The 13,290-nt window shown below is 40.5% G+C and overlaps 1 protein-coding gene across 2 annotated transcripts in view; it reads right to left on the bottom strand.

The window, feature by feature from the left end:
- Positions 1–13,290, bottom strand: part of CA10 (carbonic anhydrase 10) — a 171,507-nt gene that overhangs the window by 133,738 nt on the left and 24,479 nt on the right. The gene's annotated exons all lie outside the window — the stretch shown is intronic.

Below are 13,290 nucleotides of genomic sequence, written 5' to 3'. Positions count from 1 at the left end.
TGAGAGGATTTATAGCACTACCAGTGGCTTCTGTGCCACCTATGAAGTCAATATGGGATAAAAATGCAGAGAAAAAAAGAGTGCTCAGTAGTCAATACCTGATCCAAGTAGTCTGACTGAAAAGCAGCTTCATCCCTTCCTTTCCTGAATTTCCCAAAAATCTCTCACTTTGTGTGGGACAAAGCAGCAGAGCAAACCACAGCCAATAATGTCACTGCTTCACTTCATCCCACGAGCTTTTCCAAAACCAGGCCAGAAAGGCACAGCCCACAGCTTCCCTAACCCTGGCTCAGGCTCCAGTGCTCAGGCAGGAATTTGGTTTTTCCATCTTTGTCTGCAATGGAGCAGCCACACACGTTCCCCCTCCTCAGCCACCCGGGTGCCTTGGCAAAAACATGTTTGTGACTGGTGTCTCTGCCATGCAGCTCTTTCACATGCCAGAGCAGCTGGGAGCACCGTGCAGGAACACAAGAAAAGATTTCTTTGATCAATATTCTGAAGTTTGTAGCAACAAAAGGCCTAAACTTTGGATAAGGTTTGCCCCTGGTGAGACTTGTTGCCTAAATGGTTTCTCTAAAGTCCTGAAAAGCCAAGAGCAGGAAGGTCCTGACTGGTCAAGTTTGCTCTTGGTCATCGCTTCTCTTTGTCTTGAAATTGGAATTCAAGTAAATTTTGCGGTCAAAATGTGAAGTCTCTGTTAATTGGAAATGTTTTCAAAGGTCACAAAGACACACAGCAAGACAAACATTCAGCTGGTCTCCATAAGAAAGAAGAGCTGATATACAAGCTGATATATGTTCTGCCTTCACCTGTATTTTGCTTTGTATGCTCCTATTTAGAGCAACTCTCCCTGAGCTGCAGGAAGCTCAGGTACCTCGTGCATCATTTGATTTAGATTTTGGGGTTGCCTTCTCTTTAAGAAGCTTTCAATCCCTTTCATTAGGGCCAGGAGTTTTTTTACATAAATATGTTGCTACAGAAGATGGTGTATTTAGCAGCTTTTTGCTTCAGTTTCACTTCTAAATCACATATTATTTATGAAAAACACAACTACCCTGGGAAAAGTTTCAGCAGTATAATAAAAATTGTTGCTGTCATTAAAAATTATGAAGAGGATGTGAAAAAAATTCAGACTAAAAGGGATACAAGATAAGGACCATTACATAGTGTTCTATCAAGTTACAAAACGGTATTTATGATTTAACTGACTGTACATTGCAGAAACAAAAGTAAAGCTGAAGTTAATTAAATGTACTGACAGAAGGACAATACCCTGCCTTACCAAAATTCAGCCATGCCAGTGGAATGGGGTACATGTGAATGCAGATTTTTCCTTGCAGGACTGATGTTTTTCCATTAACTGAGTACTGATTATAGTGTTACACTGAAGGGACTGTTCCACTATGCACCCTTTATAGTCTGCAGATGAAATTGTCCTCATATTTTAGTTTTTATAACTCTGCCTGGAGAACTCCAACTGTGCATGACTTGGTTGTGCTAGACTGCACTGTACAAACATTTGGAAAATGGCAAATCCCAACTCACAATCACAGTATATGAGCAGAAAATTGTTCCTATCCAGTCTGAACTGCAATTTTTTGGACCTCAAAACTTCCTTTCACGTCCTCAGCGGGAGAAATTCTTAAAAATTTCAAAATGACAGTAGGAGAGGATAATAAGGAGTCCAACAAAGTAGAGCCATAATTTTCTACTCAAAATTTCCCAGAAATTACATTGCATTAAAGTGCATCTTGTAGTCATACACACAGCTCAAATTGGTTCAGCCAGGCAGAGGCAGATGCATTTTAGAAGTGGCTGAAAAAATTATAATGATATATATCTATATCTATATATCTATATATAATCTATAATGACAGATAGATTAGACAGATAGATAAGATAGATAAGATAGATAGATAGATAGATAGATAGATAGATAGATAGATAGATAGATAGATAGACAGATAGATAGATAGATAGATAAAAACAAACTAAGACTTGGGGTAGGATGGGTATTTTCAAGTTCAGCTGCCTAAGGTAAGGATTCATCAAAATGTATACAATTGAAAAATATATTGCTTTTTCCCACTCTGGGGCACTCTGAATGATACATGCCAGGTCCAGAAGAGAAGTATAATCCATTATTTGTAGTTTATATTGAACCAAAATTGAAAGATGCTGGCACTGCATTTCTGCTTCAGCGGGTTACCCTAATACTTACAATAGCTAATTCCAAAAGGAATAGCAGGCAAAAAATATTTTGATGACTTTTTTTCATATTTGCTGCACTAGTATGGAACAGGCTGCATGAAATGAGCAAGAAAACTAGATTATCAAAGCTCTGTGCTAAATAATCGGTTGCCAGTGCAATTGCTTCAGCTATCAGAGAAGAGCATGACCTGGCATCACTCTACACATTCCACAGATATCAGATCCTTATCTCTGCAATTCACATGAAAATGAGACACAGAAAATACATACCAAACTATGATGTTGTGCCCTAGGTACATCTAAGGTAGAGCAAGAGCAGTGCTGGCAGCATTGCTGCTGTACAGAGAACTGAGTCCACTGAGGAAACCAAGAGGCAAGGCAGGTGGGATTGTGAGGGGCACTCAGGGTGAAAATCTCCAGGGCTGTGTTCTTTCCTGAACCCTGAAACCTCAATGCTTTATAGCAGTCCAGGCAAAACTTCCTGCAGTGCAATGCAGAGAGTGACTAAACACAGATTTCCACTCTGCAGTGCATGTGAAATCCAGCTTGGTGCCAAAGATTTACTTGGATGGAGCCTACAGGGACTTTACTTAAAAAGGGAAAAGATTTATAAAGCTCTTATTTCTCTGAATGCAGAAGGAAGAGGTCTGGTAAGGCCAGGGAGAAAAGTTTATCTTCCAAAAACTTGTTCTAAACCATCACTCCAATCTGTGTTATGCAAGTGGGCAAGAGGACTTATGAAAGGAGGAAAAAGCTGTTCCCTGTTTTTGAAACATAATCAGACCCATACCTGGATTAGTAATGGTACAAGGGAATATAAAATTAGAATGAACAGCCATATGGTCAATCCTTGCTGGGAATCCTATCTAGGACACTCACACCTGATGCACATCCAACACAGGCTCTCTACAATTGGTGTATTAATGCCCATCTGACAGAATGGCTCTGTGCCTGAGTAAACAGGTTCAACCTTATGGCTCAAGGATTGCTGCCAAGGAAATGGATTCTTCCTATGTGCCACCTCATGACACATGAAAACAGCAAAATTCAGCATCCTTCTGATCTCAGTTAAACTATTGCACCTCTTCCTGCAATTCTCCCACCCAAGGACCACATAAAGAGACACAGGGGCTCTTTGTGTGGCCTCTGGCACTGCTGTGGTCCCACCACATGGCAGCTCTGCCCAACAGAGCTCTGCCCTGCCTAACACGGCAGCTCCTTCTTGGCAGGGGGAGGCAAAAGGTCTAGAAAGCAATCCTGTATTCCTGAAGAGGATTAAATACCTTAAAAAACCAAAAAACCCCACAACTTCCATTTGTAATACCTCTGAGGCTCCTGCTTTTATCACTAAAACCCAGAGTATGACTTTTGCTTCCTAGAAATATTGTTGGTTTTGCAAAGCATGAAAATAAACGAGCTCCTCTGTACAGACACTGCAGGTTACCTGCACAAGGAGCTCTGCAACAGCAATTTTTAGCAGCAGCACTGCATTCTGCCATTAGCAGGGACAGCCCAAAATGACACACTTGTCCAAGTGCTCGAGGATACTGAATGACCTCCATTTGTGCAGCATTCCTGCCCCTAGCACGGAAATCTCTGGTATCTGATATTAGTAGCTCTTCTGATACAACACCACGATGTCAGAGCTCTTTCAATAAAGCTGCTGCAGAGGACACAGGATATTTATTTGGAGTGCTGCTTTCATTCTGTCAAGTTGTGCATTCTTGTTTCCTAGTGGCATCCCTGCACAGGCAAACAGCACTGTACAGGATCGTGAAAATGTACAGTAAATGCAAACAACAAAGATGCCAATGCCCCTTAAAGTCAGCAGTTAACTTTTTTTAGCTTAGAGGCTAAAGTGAGTAGCCTCATGTTTTTTAAAAAAAACTATTACTGGGTCAGTAAATGTATTTTTAAATGATCAGATACATTGTGTTGGATACCAGGTACCAGCATGCAGATGCTGGAATATCTGCACAGCATTTGCAGTGCTAAGAAGTCCTCATCATGCTGGAATGCTGATGTTGACATAATACAAAATGCTGCAGTGAATACAGAATGCCCCTCAGTAAAAATGCTTATTTGCAAGATATAAACAAGCCATTCTACAATTACTTATTTACTTTCTATACTTACATGAACCAAAGAAAGGCTTTTATCTGATGGCATAGTTTATGTCATTCACATCTGAGCCTGAGCCAAGAGTAGACTCCTGCCAGATCAGAATTCTCCATTCACTTTACTGCCATTTCACACAGATGAAAAATGCTAGACTGGGGAGAATCAGGTTTGCAGCAGTTAGGAAAAGATCCTTCTTCACCTGGATTTTATTGATCTAAGCTCTTCTGATTGCTGTATCAATTATTCTACAGGTTTACCTCATCTCACATCTTAGAAGTCTTGAGTGCAATAACTGACTGGTACTGCCCTGGTAGTAAAAATATGACAACATTTTTATCATTCTTACCCCTTCTGCATAGTTATGAAATTAAAAAGAAAAGCAGCTGTTAACTATGAGCCATTAGTTTAATAATAAACTTAGTGAAACACATTAAGTCATTGCTAATGCTTTGATAGGAAACTCACAGAAAAATGGCAGAGGGTCTGCTACAAGAAAAATAAATCCTCAAATCTGTGATTACAGTGGTGAACACTACAAGTGAAAAATAAACAAGCTATTAGATGATGGTGTGATCTTCACTTAGAGACCTTATCCTGGTTCTCTCCCAGCCAGCATAAGCCTATTGCTCAGCCATTTAATGCTACTCAATTTTTCATCAGAGTTCCACAGTTCACTCTGAGCAGCTTCATCACTCTCAAGGTGTCTTAGACAGTCACTGACAAGTTATCCAAGACAGCTGTGCCTAATGGCACAGACCAAAATTAGAGGAATTGCCCTGCAGAAATGTAGTCCTGCAGAAAACAGTACAGGGCAGCTTAAAACAAAATAAAAATAAAAGCTTTATGAAAAATTTAATCACTTTTGCTAAACTATTATTTATATTATATATATATATATATATATATCACAGTCTCATGCAACACCTGTTTTGTAATTATTTTAAGTAGTTCTGATTTCTGAATTTTATATGGATGTTTTGTGCACTGTCAAACCCAAGGGTAGGTTACCTAAAATTTGGAGGGAAGACAGACTTAATCTAAAATATAACTTTCAACACCTTCAGTCATGCAAGTAGCAGCTTTTGGCTCACACCAACAAATGCCTCTTAAAGCAAACAGGATACCCATGTACAAAGGGGACCTGGCAGCAAGGGAACTAAGCACATGCAATTAGCTGAAGATTCAGCCCTCTGTAATTAATATTTAGTTTCTTTAAAACAAGTATGTACGTAATTGAAGCTGTAATTAAGATGTTTTTATGCAGCCCTTTTATATTAAAAGACCCTAACAACAGACATTTCAGGCACTAAATAAAGCATCATTTATAGATGAGTAGCTAGCAGACAAGAAAGGTTGGCCTGCTTATGAATCCCACAGCCTACATTGTGAGCACCAGCATACGCTGAGGGAGGAAAAACAAAACAAAGGATTATAAAGGGATCAATAAATAAAATGCTTTCATCAGCTAGGCCAGATTTTTTTCTTTCTTCCTTTTTTTTTTCTGGATAACATTTTGCTCAGAAAACATGCAAATGCTCTATCATTAATACCCTCCAATTCCATAAATCCTTCTTCCTCCATCCCCATGTGTAAAAGCTCTCACTGCTGCTGTGAATTCCAAGCAGTATTCAACACAAGAAAAGTGGATGTGACCTGATTTTATCATATCTGAGGGAAAAAGTAAGGCACTACCATGGGAACTCTGCTCTGGCACAGAGACTTGACTGTTCTCTCTATTTTCTATTTATTGTGATTTTGTTTTCTGATAAGATTCCAATTATAAAGCTTGGTCAAAGGGTTAGATTTCATACAGGCAGGCTGATATAGATGCTAGGAGCAATGAAAATGTGGTGTTACCCTGTAACAACTCAAACTGTGGCACCTACTGCACTGTACTTGGCTTTTGAGGAGGGTAGAAATAAAATTATTTAACAACTTCTTTGTCTTCTGACCTCTGAATATTATCAAATGTGTTGAAATAAGCTGATGTGTAAGCAGGAATAATTCCCAATAATGTTGATGAAGAACACTCAACTGGACATTAAACTCTCCACCACTAACTTCATTTGTAGAATATTAAAAGTCCCTGTAAAACTGCTTTTCTTTTAATGTGACTAAAACACAAGTCCAGGAGTTAGACCACATAATGTAAAAGATGGGGTTTGCCCTCTACAAGAACATTCTGGAATACTAGGGAAGCATTTCACTTACTGTTATTTGCTTCAATTTTTAAAATTATACATTTTGTATTTTCTTCTTTGGCAAAATTTCACCTCTGAAACAACTGAGAGCCAGGGAACTTCTCTCTCTGCTCTCTGGGGAAGCTGAGCAGCTCAGAGAGAAATACCAAAGGTTTTACCTGCAAATTACTACCAACTAGGCATGCAAGCCTGTGCTTCCTCAGGTCACATTCCTATCTATGGGGTTCCTGTTACTTTTGAAGGAGGTGCTGCTCTCTTCCTTCTCTGGCACAAGAGTCAAAGCTAAAGTACTGTAAGAAATAAAAGCAATTAAATAATTGCTGGGGAAAAAAAAATATAGCTGTATAGCAGCAACTGGCATAATATTAAAAAAAATAATATTGATTAAAAGGATTAAAAGGAGTGGGGGAATTCAGCACCTTTCACCTCGGTCACAGATGGCACATTCAGTGCTTCAGGGGTCCCAAACCACATTAACACAATTTGGTGTGTTGGTGTTTCCCCAAGTCTCTGATATGAGTAGCAGCACACTCAGCAGCCTATTCTCTGTTGTGTTAGATGGGGTAGTTCCTCTCCCTTGAGTTGTTTAATTAAGTTTAATTATGTAGATATAAAGTCTGAAAAGCTCTATAAAATAATGCAATAGCAAGCAGCAAGGTATCTTGTGATACCAACCTCACAGCAGCTCTTACTTTCCATCGCACTGCACACCCTCCACTCCCAGCAATTATCAATTTCAGCATGGTTTGGGATCACTCAGCAGCTTTAAAGAAATGGACTCAATATCCTTGAGGCTTTAAAGTTCAGTGCATTATTAGTGCTAAATTAATAGGGTTTCCTCTAAAAGGAAGCCACTAAGTTCCTTCCTGAGCAACACACACGGTATCGACTTGTGCCCTATCGCATTTCTGCTCCCAGCTGCTCTCTGCTCTCTCTAAACACAGAGTTACTCATCAGGAGTAGCACAAACAACTGGGGATTGTCCTGTTCAGTGCCACAGGTACACTGGTTTTTTTGTTCTGTTTTCCCAAATCTCTCACTTCAGGAAAGAGAAATTACTTCATCATCAGTCTTCCCATGAAAGGACTCAGAATTTCAGTATTGATCACTGCGTAGGCATAAAAGGGATATTAAGGGGTATAAATCAAGGTCTTCCTGTTAAGCTCAGGAATGATGGTATGACATCAATATCGGGTGCTTGATCCTAGAAAATACACATAGCTTCAAATCCCATGGAATTCTACAGCACATGGAAATTTGCAGTCCAGAATGTCATATGGAAACATTTCAAAGAAATTCATATTACACAGAGAATTCAAAATTTTTAAGAAATACTATTATGACCATTTCCCATGGTTTTGACAAGGGACATAACTGAAAAAGGGGAAAGCATGCCTTCAATGTGCCTTGAGGACTCAGCAGAACTAGGAGTGTTCTGTGTGCCTTGTACAGACTTTACTCAACTTGAGTCAACACAAACTGATGCCCATGCCTGAGACAGGCAGCCCTTTTCTCCTGGCTGATACCCAAACAACAGCAGTGTGACAAACTCCACCATCCTTCAAAAGCTAATGGCAAAGGGGAGGCAAAACTATTTTGATTACACTGAACTGGATTCAAAGTCACAGATTTTCAGTCATCCTGGGGCTGACAGGGCACTAATCCAGATCATCTCACAGCTCACTGGACAACCTAAATCCTCAGCACTTAAACTTGATGTCCTGGAGTTTTCAGAGATTTCTGCCATATGAGAGGGACCAATCTGGTTTTTATTTATGCCTCAACATATGTCACACATGAGGTGAAGAATTTGGCAGCCGTGTCCCTGGGGAAGCTTCACCTGGCATCCAGTCCTGACAGAGCATCACCAGGGGCCTGTGAGCCACAACCCCCAGCTGCCCCATCATCAGGTTTGTTTCTGTGTGCTAACAAACAATGAGATGTCATAGGCTATGAAAGAATTCCAAGGTCCATGTTAACGATATAGGGATTTTATATAAGTTTTCTTCACCCACATTCCTGGAAAAACTGTGAAAAATAAATGCTTATCACTGGAGGCAAGGAAAAGGATTAACGAAGGATATTTGCTTCTGAAATGGTTGGGGGAAGTTAGAGCAACAAGTTTTAAGAGTCCTTAAAAACCCTTAGTAGATAATCTAGCCTTGCATCATCCAAAACTAACTAGGCTGTAAAGTGCCATTGTGCTTCCCTGCCACATCATTAATGAACCCAAAATTATTTAATAAAATGAATTGTGAGCCCAGAATCCCATTTATATTAAACTGGCCTCTAGACAAATTTGAACACTCTGTGTCACCAGCAGTAACTTTGCTTAATTTAAGTTTACATCACAACATGAAGGTTAGGAAAGTAGAGAAGGAAATAAAGTAACCTGATCAACATCTCAATCTACTCACCAACCTGCAGCCCAAATGAAGAGTAACCTTGATGGATAAAATGGAGCACACTTTCCAGTTCCACCTTTTTACCCTATACAACCAATAATGTTAGGGTGAGAAGTTATCCAAACCCAGAAGAAAGGGAAGAGAATCTTTTTATAAACCAGAAATGGGTAATCATTATGGAAAAATTGAAAACTGAACCTGAGGAGTAGGAGGAAAAGTCATTCCAGTCAGAATAGCTGCCAGGATAAGGCAAGACAGGTAAGAAAATAACATGTTTTGTTCAGCTCAGTTGCCAGCCATGTTGTGTGTCAACATTCCAATTCATTAATTACTGCTCAGATATTAGTGATGACACCCATACCAATTACCCAAACATACAGCTTCTACAGTCCCATATTTGGGACTATTTTCAAAAGACATTCCTAAAAACTGTACCAGCTTGGAAACACTGTGTTTATCCTGCTTGTCACATAAAGATGTGAAAGAACTTTTTTTTTATTTTTTACTTTGTCATGTTCCCAACCTTGCCAAGAGACAAATAAATCACTCTCTATACCTCCCCTGTTTCCCTGCAGTTCTGTGAACTATGCCTCAAAGATTATTTCTACTGTCCATCTGTACAAAGTTGTGTTTATTCACTGATCTTGGAAGAAATAGTTTCCTTCCCACTCATCAGGTTGATTCCTGAGACAGCAGTGCTACTCTGGCACTTGAAAACATCTATTTTCTCCCTATCCCAACCAACAATATTCCTGACTAGAAGCAGTGCACCTTGGGTTCCTTCTGAACCCAACCACTTTTGGTGGCTTCTTGATCCTTGCAAGGTGTCCCCTATTCATCCTTCTCAACCACTTAAGCCATGAGTCAAAAGCAGTAATTTGGATTTGCTTCTTTTCTCTCTCCATTTAAATTCTGAAGTTAGGATGGCAGGTGTTTCATGCTGGCTGTGATGAACCTGCCTGCTTCTTTTTTCTCGTCTGGAATTTTAATTGCTTTCCAAATTACTGAAGCAGAAATCCCAGGTAGAAAAAAAAAACCCACAAAAAACCACCTTCATTTAGGTACCTGTTGTTTATGGCTTTATCTTTCAGTCTTTTGAGACATGAGACTTTGGATACAGATAAAAGAAAAAATATGTAGAAGCCACCAAATGTAGGGATTTTAAAAATGTATCCATTTTGAGAGAACTGTAAGGAGAAATATGCCACTGCAGAGATTTCATTTGGGGTTCCAAGCTTTTCCTCTTTTCATCTGTGTGGTCCTGTTTCTTCCAAGTCAGAATCCATTGAAGTTTCAGGCAGTCTTGTATTCTTGCCAGTAACGAGAGGAAAGATGTTTTTTATTTTTTTTTTGTGAGGGCAAACCGATGAACTCGAAATAGATGTCACAGATTTTAAATGTATGTGTTTCCTTTCTTATGAGCCTGGTGTATCTAAAGCAGAGACACCTAGTAGTTTTCAGTGTCCTTTGAAAACCTGAGAGCTTTACACATCTTGTTCAGGTTTCTGACACCTGCCTATCAAAAATACCCACTGCCTACTTCATTTAATTTATAAAAACATTAAACAGTTGTCCATTTATTAATAGAAATAGATTTTAACCTTAAAAACCACAACCACAATGCAACAGTACAAAATAACATACTCTAACAGCAGTAACTCCTAGAGGCCCAGTACACCAGCTTTCAAAATATCAGAAATAGAAGGAAACATCCTTGAATTGAGGCCAATTCAGAGTAGCTTTGCTTCTTTAAGTTTCTTACTGTACTCACTTTTGATCAGAGAATGCTTTAATGAACAAAGCTGGGTAATAACCCTGGCAAATTCACTGCTGTGCAGCTGCCTGCAAAACACACTACAGACCCTGGAGACACAGCCAGCCCATACCTGATTACCCACAGAAAATGCCTGCTGTGTCTCCTGTGTATGCTGAGCACTGTGCTGAGGCTACAGAACATATTTATTTCCTAAACACAGTCTCTCCTGTCCTTGCCTCCTTTCCCATTTTCCAGCCTTTCCCACTCAAGCCTTGGATTTACAGATGAAGAAAAGGCAAAGAAAGAGTGGAAAGGCATGCAGAAGTCAGCAATGATGCTGATGTGACTCCAGTTGCTTCCAGTAACTGATCTTCCAACTAGAATATACTGAATTTCATACACAGTATCTCAGCCAGCCTACAAAATCCTCAAGTGCACTTGAAATAATCTCCTGAATGCTAGGCAAACTACTCAGGAGATGAGCAGTTTCTAAAAAAATATTTGGAATATTGAAATGAATCTATAATAAACAAAATATTGCTTGTGTCAACACAAAATAAAGAAATTTGGCATTAGCCTCACAGATATTAAATTTGTCAGGAGACACTGAGGTAATTCATTTTGGTTGTCCCTGTGGAGGAAGCACAGTCTGACAGGCATCCTCCCTGGAGATCAACCCCCTGAGATAACACAGAACTGCCCAGTCCCTGTGACTGAGCTGTGGAGCCCTCCCTGCCTCAGGACCCTGTGTCATCTCCCTGACAACTCTTGGTCATCTTATCCCCTCTCAGACCACTGATCCTCTTCCCAATCCTCCCCTCCCTATAAAAACCCCAGCTTTTACCCAGTTTGGGGTTAGACCATCACTGGCTCCTTCACTGGACTCTGCATTAAAGATCTTCTGTGGAACACCGTGTGATCCTGGCTGGGCTGAACAGAGCTGACCACAGAGCAGAAATCACTGCTGAAAAAGCTGATGATCCAAAGCCTTTGCCCTGCTCCAAAGGGTCACCCCTGGCTGGAGATTGCCTGGAAAGCCTGGACAGAGGCTCTGTCCCCCTCCTGGGACAGCCTGGCTCTCTGGGATGCTGCTGGCAGAAGCTGGGGGTCAGACAGCTCCCAGGACCCGGCTGTAATATCTCCCCTGCCATAAACTCCTGATGAGCTGCTCATGAAACTGCAGTGACCAGCAGGGAAACCCAGGGAGGGCTGAATAATCCTGCACACAAAGCAGAGTCTGCCATCTCTGGCTGCGTGACCACACAATTACACAACAAGCAATACTGCTGATTCTGTAGATTTGAGTTTGAGACCTGCTAGGCAGATTCTTAAAATGGTTTAAAACTGAAGGACAGGACTGGCAAGGATCTCACACTAGGGACATTTACCCAGTCTTCAGCTTCATCCCAGGCCAGTTTCACTGCAACTGGCATGAGGCAAAGCCAGGTTTTCCCTCAGCTACACAGGAAACTCAGCTCAGCACCAGAGGATGCCAACTGACTTTACACTACTTAGACTCATCCCTACCCTTCCAAACACTTGGAATTGATCCAGCCACGTACCTAAAAGGAATAATGTGTTTTCTTAAACCCTTATGGGGTACCTTATGGTACTGTGTATGTGGCATCTGTTTGTTTCTTCCCCAACACAACTTTGTGCAGCAATATGTTGATAAGACTGCTTTTTTTTTTTTAATATTTTTTTTTAAATTTTTTTTTTTAGCCCCCCAGAAAGTTGTTATGGTCCTATGGTAGAACCAGTGTAAAACACAGGTCACTTGAGAGACCCCATTATTGCAGTGGAGAACAAACAGTTTAAACAAGGCTGCACCTGCTTCAAACTATTCTGTCAAACTTTTGGCCAAATCCCTTCTGTGAATGTCTCCAGCTCCCAAAGTTAGATCATGTCCTCTTTTCCATGGCTCCCCAATTCATATGTTTTTATGGTCTTCTTATTGGCACAGCATGAGGAGTTTGAGTCTATAACTCAATAATGCCAGCAGCCCGTGTAACTCCGAGACTTTTCTTGTCCAAGTGATGATGAATCAGATTTAACAAGACTGACACAGCACTCTGCAGAACACGACACTTTGATAAATGGTGCTCTCACAGCAGCTTACACCAGGGGCATTCCAAAGCACTCAGGCTGATAGGAATTCTCCTGATGATTTCAAATATGCACCGAGTACCAGTACAGAACAAACACAAGGTTTTTCATGACCCATCTGCATCAGAATCTTTTCTTCTGAGGAGGGATTTCTCTAACTGTGATTTTCTCAACCCTCAGCTGGGTTGAAGAAGATCTGGAGAATGTGGCACTGGATTTATGCTGCTGCTGCCCAGCTCTGCTGGTTGGACACATGGCTATGCCAGGAGCACATTCACACAATGGTAATGATATTTATTTTATCTCATTATTTTCTGCCCTCAGAAAGCAAGCCTGAGTGAATGGGAGATGTCAGGACAGTGCACGAAGCAACCTGTGATAGTAATGAAATAAGTAGTAGCTGTTTACTCCCAAAAGAAGCAGGAGACTATCCAAAAATAATAAACTTTGGGTTCAGGCTTTCTTAAAATATGGTTTTCTTCCAGTGGCA

This window comes from Poecile atricapillus, chromosome 17 (assembly GCF_030490865.1).
Source record: "Poecile atricapillus isolate bPoeAtr1 chromosome 17, bPoeAtr1.hap1, whole genome shotgun sequence".
Lineage (NCBI taxonomy): Eukaryota > Metazoa > Chordata > Aves > Passeriformes > Paridae > Poecile > Poecile atricapillus.
This window is presented reverse-complemented; position numbering and strand designations above follow the sequence as displayed.